This window comes from Somniosus microcephalus, chromosome 1 (assembly GCF_052327205.1).
Source record: "Somniosus microcephalus isolate GS21.2 chromosome 1, FLI_Smic_1.0, whole genome shotgun sequence".
NCBI classification, from domain to species: Eukaryota; Metazoa; Chordata; class Chondrichthyes; order Squaliformes; family Somniosidae; genus Somniosus; species Somniosus microcephalus.
In genome coordinates this window covers 156,823,845-156,838,763 of record NC_140987.1, presented here as the reverse complement: position 1 = coordinate 156,838,763, position 14,919 = coordinate 156,823,845, and positions in this window count along the sequence as shown.

Below are 14,919 nucleotides of genomic sequence, written 5' to 3'. Positions count from 1 at the left end.
GGTGCCGGAGCAATTTCCCGATGTAGTGGCAAAAGGCACGGGCAAAGGCCAGGGGGTAAGCGTGGGATGGGGAAAAAGCGACAGCCACGAGGGCGAGGGGCCGAAGAGCGGAGAGAGAAGAGAAAAGAGCGATTGCTACCAGGGGGCCTTCAATTATACTCTTTTCGAAAACCCTTATCTGCGCGCCAAATCAGGTTAGTTCTTTGCCTTAATCTTGGCGGGCTATTTTAAATAATGGTAGCAATCCATACTAACTGTTTTTAGATGGCTGGTAATCACATCTACCGGCCCGATAGTTGACTTGTATTGTCATGAAAGTTCCTTGATGGGCCTGTCCAGCCTCGATGGCTTTCTTAATCTGTTTCCAATTATATATGTAGACTACTTGATGGTCTTAACTATAGGCCTAAACTGAATTTAGATTTGTCTCCAATTTGATCTAATACATAATTTAAAGTCCTGTCTGGTTTCAAAATACAAAGGCCTAGAAATTGAGTGCCCTTAGCGCCGATTTTGCGGCGCTAGAGGGCCTAGCGCTGCATTTGGCGCCGGCGCCGAAATTGCCTGGGGCCCTTACGCCGCGGTAGACCGGTAGCGCTGCGCCGGCACCGATGATGTCATCAGTGTGCGCAGCGTCCCGGTTGCCATGCCGACGGGCCCCAGCGCCGAAATTCAGTTGCGGCCGCCTCGCCCGTGACAGCCGCAACTAAGACTCTGGCAACAGAGTCTTACGAGTCTTTGCGCCGGCGCATTAAAGGCCCCGCGGCGGCCGGCCGCTTTCCCGCCGGCCGCCTGGCCGCAGCTCCCTCCCCGGACTTCCCCCCGCCCCCCCCCCGGAACAGAAGCAAGCCCGGCACTTGTCCGAGGTGCCGGGCTCATTTTTTAAAAGATTTTCGCGGGCCGCGATCGGGTGCAGGCAGCTCCTCCTTAAGGGAAGGAGGAGGCCTGCACTTCCCGAGCCTGCCGCACCGCATCGGGTGCCGCAGCGCCGGAATTGCGGCGCGAAACGGCAGTTAGCGCCGATGTACCGCCGCAAAGACCCTTCAGTAGCGCCGGCAGCCGTTTGGGCGCGGCACTGCTGAATTTTTGGCGCGCGCAGGGGGACTTAGCGCCGGCACTAACTTCCGGCGCTAAAGCCCTGGCTAAGCCAAAACTCAATTTCTAGGCCAAAGTCTCTCCTCACAGAAAACTGCAGCTTGGGTTTCGACCCACAAGCTGTCTGTGTTGCAGAGTCCATTTTAAAATCCCACAGGCTTTCTGCCACGAGGCATGGACGCCATCTGGGTACCCTTTTTGATTTAAAATGTCCACGCAGGGTCCCGTTTATTAATAACAGCCTTTGGGGAAATGCAGAAATTTTGCAAATCTTACAATCCTGACTCTGTGCCCAATTGTCAGGAGGCGGGAAACCGTCCTGCCCCAGGTCCTGTCTCCTCAAGGCGGGAAAGGGATTAAATCCTTTTAACTGCTTGTTAACAGGCAGAAAAAAAGGATTAGTCCCATTTTACCTTTTGAAGTGCAGGCTTCGCGATCTCGGAGAACCCCGAGGGGCTGGAGGAGTCGAGTAGGAAGTCTGCGGGTGTCGGAGGGGTCTGCAAGTGCAATGTAGAGGTGAGTGATGGGTGTGAGACAGAGGAACTTTTCTCAAACAATGGATAGCAAGATCCATAATGCACAAAAGCATATGGATGGTCACCGAGAGTTTCTGAAATGCTAATTGTTTCTAGCACTTGGATGTACCTGGTGACTTTGTGCTCCGATGATCAGCTGCCTTGGCTCATCAGCCTACATCAACATATCAAAATAATTAGATATTTTTTAGTGCGCTGCATTATGTAATACAAAAATGCAATTAAACTTTAAAGGAAGAATATTGATCCTTATTTTATGATTAAATATATGTTTATATTTATATTTAATCATAAAATAACCTGCAGCCATATTGTCATTAGGAACTTTGTTATATTAAATGTGATTTCAATAAAATGCGATATAATGATGATCTTGAACCAACCAACAATGGTAGATCAACAATAATTGCAATTAAACTAAAAGTGACAGCTTCTTATTCAAAGTCATATTAAAAGTTAAAAAAATCCTTGAAGAGCAAAAATGCTAACTTCAAAAAGTGCAAAATGCAACATGATTTTATGATCTGAAATGCACTACTTGAAAGTGTGGTGGAAACAGATTCAAGACTAACTTTCAAAAGGGAATTATGTATATACTTATTTTCAGGGCTTTAAGGAAAGAGCCAGGGAGTGGGACTAACGTGTCCCCTAATTTTAAATTTGGGTGGGCGGTCCCTTTTACAGGCTGCGCGACTCATTCAAAGTTTTGCACATGCGCATAATTTGACATTGTAAAAGCTGATCTCGGACTGCGCGGGACCGGCAGACAGCTGCATGGCCACACATCTGTGCAGCTTACAGAGAACGCTGAGTGGGGCTAATTGGCGAGCTCTTTCAAATACCCGGCACTGGCACAATGGGCAGAATGGCCTCCTTCTATGCTGTATGATTCTAGGATTCTATGAATTGCTGTTTAATTGAGGTTCAGCTCTGCTGAGCTTTTATAATTAATTTTAATTCCATCAATTCAGCTATTTCTCTCACAATTTGTCTAAATTTCATAGAAAATTGTATTTGTCTTTAATCAAAAAATCCAGATATTATGACAAGTATGGGATATATATTTTTGTCTGTTGTTATGAGTTTCCTGTATGTACTCTGTTTCTTAGCTTTAAAATGGGTTAATTTAAGGAAGGTACCACATCAAAATAGCTTCTGCAAGTGCATGATGGGGGAATGGTTTCTATTCTTTTAGCTCTGTGTGAAGTACCAAAATATATACTTGATTACTAACAACAACAATCATTTGCAATTATATAGCTCCTTTAAATCCCTCTGCTCCTCCAAAGACCCTGCTTAAAACCAAGCTTATGACCGCCCCTCCTAATATTTCATTCTTTGGCCAGGTATCCAATTATACCCAATTATTATGCTTCCGTGGAGCACCTTGGGCTCTTTTTTCAATGTTAAAGAGGCTTTATAAATGCCAGTTGTTGGTGTTATATTTTAGATCGTGGAGTTTACCCGCATTGAGGGGGGCAGAAAATGATTTGGTATTCTGGAACAATACCTGCCATGAACATAATTTTGCCTCATAAAGGGAAAAATTCCTGAATTTGTGCCCAGGTACACTGGATCGTGTGGGTGCGTGAATATTGGAACTTTGGGCGGTCAGAGCGCATGCCTATAAAGGAACCTGCTTGATTTTCAACCATTTTTGGATGAAATTTTAGAACCAAATGAAATGTAAATTGTGTCTTTATACGACAGGATTTCCTTTGAGAGCAAGAGTGTTGTTAGAGGAACTCTGGGGTGTAAATGACTCAACATTCTTGCAGAGTGGAGATTTTGTTCCGTGCTTCTGACTGAGAGTGCTCGCATTGCTGGTCTGTACAGAGCTTCCGTCAGACTGCAAAGTTGGAAACATGACTTTGAACAAAATGAGCGGGCACAGGATTCATGCAAGCCCAATCGTTTTAAAGTCATATTTGTGTCTTTCTCTATTGTTAGTGAATGCGCTCCACAGTATAGACACTTCCATTGGAAGTAGTTTAGAAATGGAAGAGCAGCATTAAAAACATGGATTCATGAAATATGTTATTTACGGAACAAAACTGTTTGACCTTTTTTAACCTTTTTGATCAATTAGGCTGTACATGACATAATTAAAGTCTGTTGGGTAAAAATAAGTATTGTTTTGTGCTATTATTGCCTAGCTGAAAATTGTTTTTTGGGACTATTACCATTGAATTACATTTTGCATTCTGAATTAATTGCAAGTATTATGCCTTATCAACCAAGCAGAAAATCACTAATTAAACCAACAATTAAGGAATAGAACAGACTAAAATAAGGGCACTAATAATTGATATCTCTTTAGTGCAAAGCATTTGTCCACTTAAAGCATATTTGAAGGAGAGTTTAATACTGCTTCTCTGTAAGAAAAGCTTTTGACCCAAATCTCCTATTCACATATAATCATTTGAAACTGTTATGATTTGTAGAACTATTGCAATTCGTATGCATTAACTATAATGAAATAACAGAACTTGCATTTATATGGTGCCTTTACTGTAGGAAAACTTCCCAAGATGCTTCACAAGTCTGTTATCAGACAAGAATTAACACTGAGCTAAAGATGTGGATATTAGGAAGGGTGACTAAAAGCTCTGGCCGCGGTTTTGCCGGCACTCAGAGGGCAGGTTCAGAGGTGGGTCAGGTGTTAAAGTCACAATGATTGATGGCGGGTTGTGAACCCGCTGCGAACCCGCCTCCGTGTCAGTTTCAAGAGTGTCAGGTCTGCCATTTCACAACAGACCTGACACCAAGTGGCGGGTAAGGGATTTAAGACACTTACCTCCTTGTTAAGTGCTTGTTAACTGCTATTTTGAGAGCCTTTTCCAATTTTCCAACATTTTTGGGTTTCACGACATTCGGAGATCATGCCAAGCAAGTGTGTCGGGAAGACCAACGAGCTGGAAATGTCACAGCTGTAACTGGAGTCTAAAAGCTGCACTCTCACATCTGCTCAATTTCAAATGTCAGAGGTCGCTGATTTCATGATTTGGGGGACACATTCTGTCTTGAGGCTGGAAGTGTCTGGTGTTAACTCTATATCCACTGTCACCTGCATTGCTGGACATTAAAGGCGCCCTCGCCCTTCACTGTGCCACCTCAAATTGTGAGCACACAAATGGCAACAATGTCAAACATTCATACAAGATTAATTTATTCCAACATATTAAAAGAACAGAAACTTAACATTGAATTCTATCAGGGCACCCAAGTGAGAACCTTTGTGATCATTTATGTGTCAGCTTTCTCTTATGCATGCTTCTACGTTGTGCTACCCCGGTGGCTTCAGCAGGTGTAGAGACAGCCTGCTCACTTCCCGGTTGCATCTACTTTGATGTCTTTGGCGGTCGTCCTCTGAGTTCTGGAGCCTTTGAAGGTCCCGCCAAAGTCTGCTCCTCCTGCGGCTGCACAGGGGCAGACTCGGCCATCACTGCTCGGGGAGTCATCTGGGGCTCTGACCGAGTGATTGGCAAGGGGATGGAAGTTTGAGCACTTGGAGCGGAGCATTGTTCGGGTGTTAATGTTCCTACCATTCTTGTCAGGAACTGATCGTTGTACATAATTGCAGTTAACTTGTGGTATTGCCCAGTTGTTAATGTTCTCCAAACCGATCATGAATCAGGGTTTCAGGTAACTCATTCCATCTGTACATTAAGGTGAACTGTTTCATGTCCTTCATACTCTATCTCACAAACGACCCACCGAGGTGTGCGTCTCTGCGCTGGTGCAGGGTGTGCTCATTGCTGCTGACGCTGCTCCCTCGGAGGATGGAACATACTCTGAGGAGTCCTCCTGCTCTTTCTCCTGGACAGTAGGGAGGGGGGCTCTTGATGGTCCTGTGGGAGAGTAAAGACATCAGTTAGACATGTGATATGTAGATTGCAGACACATCCCATTGTGTACATGATGAGCATTCAACTTCTATTGACATCAGATGCCATATGTGTCACTCATGAAAGCCAAATAAGATGGATGGAAAAGCATTCTGTCACCAGGTTGTTCGACTGAGCCGGTCTCTCCGCCCCCCACTTTGAGCTGTTCCACCGATCCCACAATGTTCAGAGCGGAATCCTCAGCGTTGGTCAGCTGTGATAAGGATGGTGGTCCTCCTCCTGTTCTCTCCCTCTCCCTCTTATTGTGGCCTCTCTTTTCCTGCAATAAAAGTGGTGTTTCAGTGAGAGTGATGGAATGTGTGTAAATAATGGATAGGATAGAGGTTTAGAGGGAGACTGTGAAGGAATGGGTTTCCATTACTGAGTTCCCTCCTTTTGAGTTGTTAGTTGTCAGTGCATAACTTTGAGGGTAGGTGTGAGGGGTGCATAGTAAATGGGGAAGTGATTCTATGCATAGGGAGAGAGGGATGGGGGATGGTGCAAGTGATGTTGGGTTGAGTTAGGACGTGCAGGAGTAGGTTTTCAATGCAGAGTGATGGGGATGTGATGAAAGGCACAGCAGAATTAAGGTATGTGAGCTTTTATACTCAATTTTCCAGAGCGCAGGAGGTCATTGAACCGTTTCTTGCATTGGACCCAGGTACGTCTGTACATAGACCTGACATTGACCTCCTCAGCTATTTGCAGCCAGGCTGCCTTTGTCTGCAGAGGAGGTTTCCTTCTTCCATCACCTGGATATAGGACTGCCCGACTTCCTCTGACTCCCTCTACAAGGACATGGAGGGAGTCTTCGTTGAAACGGGGAGCTATCTTTTGTTTCTCTGCAGACATCGTGGTGAGATCTAATTAAATGCACCGGCTGCAAATGCGTCACAGAGCAGCTGGACAGACCCGCACCTTGTGATCAGGGCGGGTAACCCACATGGCAGACTTAACCAAAAATTGTGTCAGCAGGCCGGCAGGGGCCGACAGCGGGACTGGAACCTGCTGACTACCGTTCCTGACGCCAACCCGCCTCCACGCAGAAAATCGCGGCCTAAGTTAAAGAGATAGGTTTAAGGAGTGTCTTAAAGAAGGAGGAATAGGTGGGAGGCAGAGAGCTTTAGGGATGGAATTCCAGGGCTGAAGGCCTAGACAGTTGAAGACATGGCCACCAATGATGGGCCAAAGGAAGTGAGGGATGCACAAGTGGCCAGAGTTAGAGGAATGCAAAGTTCTTGGAAGGTTGAAGGGCTGGAGGAGGTTACAGAGATAGGGAGGGGTAAGGTAATCGAGGGATTTGAACATGAGCATGAGAAATTTAAAATCAAGGTGTTGTTGGATCGGGAGCCGATGTAGGTCAGGGAGCACAGGGGTGATGGATGAACGGGACTTGGTGCGAGTTAGGATATGGACAGTAGAGCTTTGGATGGGCTCAAGTTTATGGAGGGTGAAAGATGGAAGGCTGGCCTGGAGAGCATTGAAATAGTTGAGTCTGGTCACAGCAAAGGCATGGATGAGGGTTTCTGTAGCAGATGGGCTGATGTAGGGGCAGAGACAGGCAATGTTATGGAGGTGGAAGTAGGCAGTCTTTGTGATGGAGAGGATCTGGGGTTGGAAGCTCAGCTCAGGGTCAAATAGGATGCCAAGGTTGCGAACAGCCTGGTTCAGCCTGAGACAGTGGCAAGGGATGGTGATGGAATTGGTGGCGATGGAACAGAGTTTGTAGCAGGGTCCAAAGACTATGGCCCCAATATTAATGGGGAGTTGAGGAGAGTGCAGAGGAGCTCGGTAGCATGGGGAAAACCCGGGAAGGCTGGGGATGTGGATACTCTGGCAATCTTAATGGCAGGGCCTCATTTAAATAACCTGCTGTAGACTCCCGCCTGACAGCCAGCCAAATTGACAGCCTGGCTGGTAGGCAGGAGCGAAAGAAGTCATGGGGACGGTCCCCAGCAGTTAGTCGGGGGGGGGGGGAGATCATGCCATGATCGGGGGAGGGATGTAGCCCAATGCAAGGGAGGCCTGGCGGAACTATCCTAACCCTCCTGACCCACAAGGAAACCTGAAAAATAAATTTAAACCTTCTGGGCCTCTTTGCAGGTTTTGCCTAATGGGGAAGCCGACTCAGCCCCCTCTTCCCCCCCAACAGCCACCCACGTCCCTCCCCACCCCCGCTCAGGCCTCAACTTGAAATTCCAAATCAGATCCTGATGACATAACCTAATCTGCATATTTAAAACAGGATCCTGCTTCCTTACAGCGGGCTTCCTGCTCGCCTGCTCAAAAGAGCAGGTTAATATGTGGATATGGCGGGAAGTAAGCGGGATTGAGGGGGTAAGTGACTCCTGTTATTTTAATTGCCACCACGCCCAGTTTCCGCCAGGTGGGGACAGTTAAAATTTGGGCCAATGGCTTTGGACTAACCCATGTAATATTACATGGAGAACCTTTTGTCATGCCTTTGGATGATCTCACCGAGGGTCAGCAAGTGGATAAGAAATAGGAGCGGGCCAAGGATAAATCCTTCGAGGCCTCCAGAGTTAACTGTGTGGGGTCAGAAAGAGAAGAGAAGCCTTTTCAGGAGATTTTCTGGCTGTGACTGGATAGGAAAGAGTGGAGCCAGTCAAGGACAGTCCCACTTAGCTGGACAATGGAGGAGAGGTTTTGGAGGTACAGTAGCTGGTGTGGCTGACTGTGTCAAAGGCTGCAGTGAGGTCAAGAAGGATGAGGAGGGATAATGAACACATTTATACATCTATTAATCTAAATGAATGTTTAATCCTCTTGGGTCCTTAGAATCAGCCATGTCTCAGTTGGTAGCACACTAGCCTCTGCGTCAGAAGGTTGTGGGTTCAAGTCCCACTCCAGAGACTTGAGCACAATATTAGGCCATGTGATCCTCCTCACCCAATTTTCCTCTTTGTGGAATGCCCAATCACCATTAGAGGGAAATCTGCCCCAATACCTTGCCATGTAAACTATATTTAAAAGCTGCTAGCAGTGTGGCATATTAATCTTCTCTTCAATAGGTACACTTGAGGACCACACCCAAAAGGACAATGTTCATAGTGTTTCCCACGTCACTCATTCAAAAAGTGGCAATAGAAGCACAAGAACATCAATTCCAAGGGATTTACGCAGTGAGCTTTAAGAAGAGCACTGGCTTTGTTACAGAGAAAGTGTGAGAAGGTGACGATGAAGGAGTGGGGAAGCAAAACCTGATCCTAAAGGGGCAGCTCAAGTTCTCCTTCAGCTGGTGAGCTAAAGTTTGGTCTTTATGGGGCCTACCCATCAACCAAGTCTCATATCTGAGCATAAGCATTTCATTCAGTTAAGAATATGCAGAGCATCCTGCAAAGTCTAGCAGCAACAATGAATAATTCAACTACCCATGTAAGTGTCGTGATGAATGACCCCCCTAATCAAACTGGAGACCACCATGAGGAGCTGAGGGCAATCTGTAGCAGAGCTCCCAGTGGCTAAGGTCTTAAGCGCAGGCATAGTTTTGCAAGTGAACATTATCACTGGGGCTATAGACACCTTTGGCCCCATTACACATCAGCCCATTTTGTCCGGTTTGTTGCTGGTAATCAAGCTGAGAAAAACATTGCACGGACTTTATTGCTGTCCACTAGTCTGCTACCATATCAATCACTAGATATGCTGAGTTAGTGTCCAGAAGCAGGGGAATAGCAAATGTTGTCACAAATGATGGCTCTCTCTCTCAGGATGACATCACATCTGTCCCACCCAGATGCCACACTCAAATGGCTTACTATGTATCAGATAGTGTGCAAGACCAAATAACTATGCAACAGTAGATTGTGGCACTAGAACATAAGAAACAGGAGCAGGAGTAGGCCAAACGGCCCCTCGAGCCTGCTCCGTCATTCAATAAGATCATGGCTGATCCAATCTTGGCCTCAACACCACTTTCCCGCTCTCTCCCCATACCCCTTGACTCCCTTGCAGTTCAAATGTCTGTCAATCTCCACCTTGAATATATTAAGTGACTCCGCCTCCACAGCTCTCTGGGGTAGAAAATTCCAAAGATTCATGACCCTCTGAGAGAAGAAATTCCTTCTCATCTCCGTCTTAAATGGGTGACCCCTTATTCTGAAACTATGCCCCCTAGTTCTAGATACCCCACTAGGGGAAACATCCTCTCAGCATCCACCCTGTCAATCCCCCTCAGAATCTTATATGTTTCAATAAGGTCACTTCTCATTCTTCTAGACTCCAATGAATATAGGCCCACCCTGCTCAACCTTTCGTCATACGTCAATCCCTTCATCCCAGGAGTCAACCTAGTGAACATTCTCTGCACTGCCTCCAATGCAAGTATATCCTTCCTTAAATATGGAGACCAAAACTGTACGCAGTACTCCAGGTGCAGCCTCACCAGCGCCCTGTAAAGTTGCATCAAAACTTCCCTACTTTTATACTCCATACCCCTTGCAATACAGGCCAACATTCCATTAGCCTTCCTAATTACTTGCTGTACCTGCTGTCTTGTTTTGCACACTTTGTAAAAAAATAATAAATTGCAGGACAATGGAGTATTACAGTTTAAATTCTTTTAATGAAGCATCAGGTCTGTGCTTACTCATATCAGACAGCAGCCCCGTGTGGACCAGATAGAGTTAGGACCCCTGGGACTTCCAAAACAATAGCAGTCCTTACAGATGCCTGCAGGCCAGTGACAACTCAGCATGTGATCACATGTGAATATAATAGGTATTCCTTACAGATGCCTGCGGGCCAATGATAATTCAGTATGCAAATGTTACATCCCCTTACTTTTAAAAGAAAAATGTTATGCATTACTTTTGAACATTTCTTCTACATAATGTTCTCAGTAGCATCAACATATAAGTAAACTCAACATTTAACTAGCACTGAAAACATCTCAACGTTTCAATGACGATGTACAGTTTTTTTTAGGGCAGCGATCCGCCTACACCCTTTGACAGTTCACAAGTCAAGGATAACTCTAGGCTTGACCTCTCATCCCGACCGTGTGTGGTATGGAACTGAGCATGCTCCCAAATCGGTCAATAAATCAGGTTCAGGTAAGTATGATGTGTTTTGTGTATTGCTCTGTTCATCACACTCTGTTGCACTGATCCTCTCGTCGGAATGAAGGTGTTGTTCCTTGGTGTTCAGGAGGTGCCTGCGATTGCGGCGGTACACCTGTCCTTCTGGGGTGCGGACGTGATACGATCGATCAGTGTCAGCTGGCTGGATGATGATTGATGGCTTCCAGTAGTCATGCTCCTAGATTCTGATGGATTCTCCATTGTGCAGTGGCAGCAGTAGTCTAGCTGACCTGTCATAGTATCTCTTTTGGTGTTGCTGTCTCTGTACACATTTTGCATGCACTTGCTTGCAGCTGACGACCTGCCAGAGCCTGTCTGGGATACGGTGAGGTATCATTGGCTCTTTGACATTTGATGGGCGGTGTTCTAGACAAATGGAACATTTTCCAACAATGTTCTCAATGTGTTTGCACATTCCGGGCCAAAACATAATGTCACGTGCTCTTTGTTTGCATTTTTCTTTGCCTATATGTCCAGCATGAATTTTTGTCAACATCTCTTCTCTGAGACTGGTAGGAATGATGATTTTCTCCCCTTTGAAGACGATTCTGTTGATTTGTGACAGTTCGTCTCTGTGGTTCCAGAATTCAGATATGCTCTGAGGGCATTTCCTCCTTTCCTCAGGCCATCCTTCATATATGACTTTGCTCAGCAATGTGAGTTGTGCATCTTTCTCTGTTTCTGCTCGGATCTCCTTCAGTTTTGAGTCACTCACAGGTAAGCTGTTGTACACTATGTGCACCTGCACATCCATGCCTTCACTGAGGCTGCTGTCCTGGTAACTAAGAGACTTTCTGGAGAGCATGTCTGCGACAGGAATGTCTTTGCCTGGACGGTGAATGATTGTGAAGTTGTACTTCTGTAGCTGAGGGATCATTCTCTGTAGCCTTGGTGGGGCTGCAGCTAGTGGTTTCCTCATGATTGACTCGAGGGGCTTGTGGTCGGATTCCACAATGACCTGTCGGTCATAGATGTACTGGTGGAAACGCTTACATCCAAACAGAATTGCATATAGTTCTTTCTCGATTTGAGCATAGTTGATTTCACTGTCTGTGAGAGATCTGGAAGCATAGCCGATGGGCTTTCCTTCTTGCAGTAATACTGCGCCTAGTCCGTACTTTGACGCATCCACTTGTAGTCTGAGCTCTTTGTTGGGGTCGAAGTAGGCAAGAACCGGTCCTGGTTCTCTAGTGATTAGGTCTTTCATTTCCTGAAATGCTGTGTCATGTTGTTTGTCCCACAGGAACTCATTGGATTGTTTGAGCAACTGACGCATGGGTGCGTTGATTTCGGAGAGGCTCGGGGCAAACTTGGCTAAGTAGTTAACCATGCCTAGTACTGTCTGTAGCTCTGCGCGGTTCTTCGGCGGCTCCATCTTCTTGATGGCGGCGATTTTCTCTGGATCCGGCTTAATGCCATCAGTTGAGAGGCGATGCCCAAAATAACTGATCTCGGTGGATCCGATTATGCTTTTCTCGGGGTTGAGCCGGATACCTTTCTCCCGTGATCTTTGTAGCATCGCACGGAGGTTCCTGTCATGTTCCTCTCTATTCCTGCCATAGATGAGGATGTCGTCTATGATTGCGACTACTCCATCGAGGCCTTCATAGGTTTCGTCGATCTTCCGCTGGAATTCATCCTGAGCTGAGATAAGACCAAATGGTAAATGCAGAAATCGGTAGCGTCCAAATGGTGTGTTGAACGTTGTTAGTCCAGTATCCTGATCTTGCGTCCATTACGCTGAAGTAACTTGCTCCCACTAGCTTGGGTGTGATGCCATCTAGCATTGGTGGAGGGTAGTGAGGGCGTTTGATAACCTTGTTCAAATCTCTGGGGTCGAGACAGACTCTGAGCTTGCCTGTACGAGGTTTCTCAACCACTACTAACGCGTTGATCCACTCTGTCGGTTCTGTTTCCCGGACGATGATTTCTGTATTCTCCATGCTCTGCAGCTCCTCCTTCAGGCGACTACGTAGAGCAAGGGGTATCCTTCTCGGTGGGCAAACCACAGGGGTTGCTGCTGTGTCAAGGTGAATAGTGCATTCACCTGGGAATAGTCCGATTCCTTTGAAAACATCAGCAAACTCCTCCATGACTGTCTGCTTATCAACTGGTGCCGTCAATGATAGCACTAGCTTGACGAGGTCCGTGTCTAAACATGCCTTTAGACCTAGCACTGGAGGTGCTTGAGTGTCAACAATGTAAAAGTTCAACATCATGTCACTTTCTTTGTACTTGCATTTCATCACGCATGTGCCTTTTACAATGAGCTGCTCACCCCCATAGCCGGTCAGTCTGCGTGAGGTGGGCTGTAGCTCACACTCATCCTTCAAGCTGTGATACTCACTCAGAGGAATTACATTAACCTGAGATCCAGCGTCTAGTTTAAACTTAAGCTCTTTGCCCTGTTTTCCTATCTCAATATCGGCAAAAGCTTGCTCAGTCTCTGAAATCTGTTTTTTCTGTGACACAGCATCAATAAACAGTTCCTCTGCATTTGGCTCTCTACTTGGCATTTGGTTGTCACTCACTGTGTGTACTGCTTTTCGAAAAACAGTCCTGCAAACTTTAGCAAAGTGGTTCCGTTTACCACATTTAGTACATTGCCTTCCTTTGGTGGGGCATTGCACCTTTTCTCCATGCCAGTTGTTTCCACAATATCCACAGTTTTTGAAGCGTTTTAAGTCCGCGTCGCCCATTTTTAGAACTCTCGCTGTTCTTTCTGTTCTGAAACAGACTCTCTGGGCAGTGTTCTTTGGTGTGTATCTATTAACTGCGTGCACTGTCTGTTCACTCGAGCTGCTCGTGGCACCGGTTATGGTTTTCAACTGTGCTTGGGCTATCTCGTGCGATCTAGCTATGTCCATAGCTTTGTCCAGCGTTAGCCCGGACACAACATTCAAAAGTTTCTCTCTCACTTTAGCTGAATGTATTCCAAACACGATGCGGTCTCTGACCATCTCATCTTTATCTGCATATGCACAGTCTTTTACCAGCAGTTTTAACTCAGTCACGAACTGTTCAAACAACTCACTAGCTCCTTGTACTTTCTCCTGAAACTTGTACCTAGCGAATATCATATTTGCCTTGGGCATCACATATGCTTCAAAACGGTCAAAATAACTTTTCAGTACCTTTGCTTCATCTGCGGTGAGAGACCATGTGTTAAAAATGTCTCTCCCTTTTTCTTCGATCCACAGGAGTAGGTATCTGCATTTTTCTTCCTCTCCTTTTCAACGGACCCGAGAACATCAACTCCACGTGTTGCTTGAACTTGCTCCATTCTCTAGGTAAGTTCAAAGATTCCCAATTCATTTGGAGAAAGGGAGCTCCAACGATGTCCATTTGAAATCCCTGTTCTGACACCATGTCTTGTTTTGCACACTTTGTACAAAAATAATAAATTGCAAGACAACGGAGTATTACAGTTTAAACTCTTTTAATGAAGCATCAGGTCTGTGCTTACTCATATCAGACAGCAGCCCCGTGTGGACCAGATGGAGTTAGGACCCCTGGGTCTTCCAAAACAATAGCAGTCCTTACAGACGCCTGCAGGCCAATGACAACTCAGCATGTGATCACATGTGAATATAATAGGTATTCCTTACAGGTGCCTGCGGGCCAATGATAATTCAGTATGCAAATGTTACACCTGCATGCTAACTTTTTGTGTTTCATGTACTAAGACCCCCAGATCCCTTTGTACCGCAGCATTTTGTAGTCTCACTCCATTTAAATTATAATTTGCTTTTTCATTCTTCCTTCCAAAGACCATTATACTCCATCTGACAAATTTTTGCCCACTTACTTAACCTATCTATACACCTGAAGAGGCTTGCACTGACACCCAGCAGATAGCCACCACACTATGTCCGACCACTGGGGAATCATTAGACAGCGTACTAGGTGAAGTTATTAAAATACACACATCATAAACTTTTGCAACGGGCAAGCTGAGAGGGGATTGACTGAGCACATATGGACCTCGCAGTATAATGGAGAATAAAATGGGCTTATTTTATTTCACCTGTGTTATTTCACCATAAATAAATTTGAAAGCTTCACCCTGTTGGGTGTGACTGATTCAGTATTTTGAATACCCATCCCATGTGGTGCTCCTTTATCTTGTGACCTGCCTGTGCCAATTGCATCAGTTAAGTGCTAGCTTGGCTCAGCTGGTAGCTCTATTGCCTCTGAATCAGAAGGTTGTGGGTTCAAAGTGCTGGACTTGAGCACAATTACAATTTTACAATTTAAATCGCTTTATTGGCATGATAAGTTACATCTTATGTTGCCAAA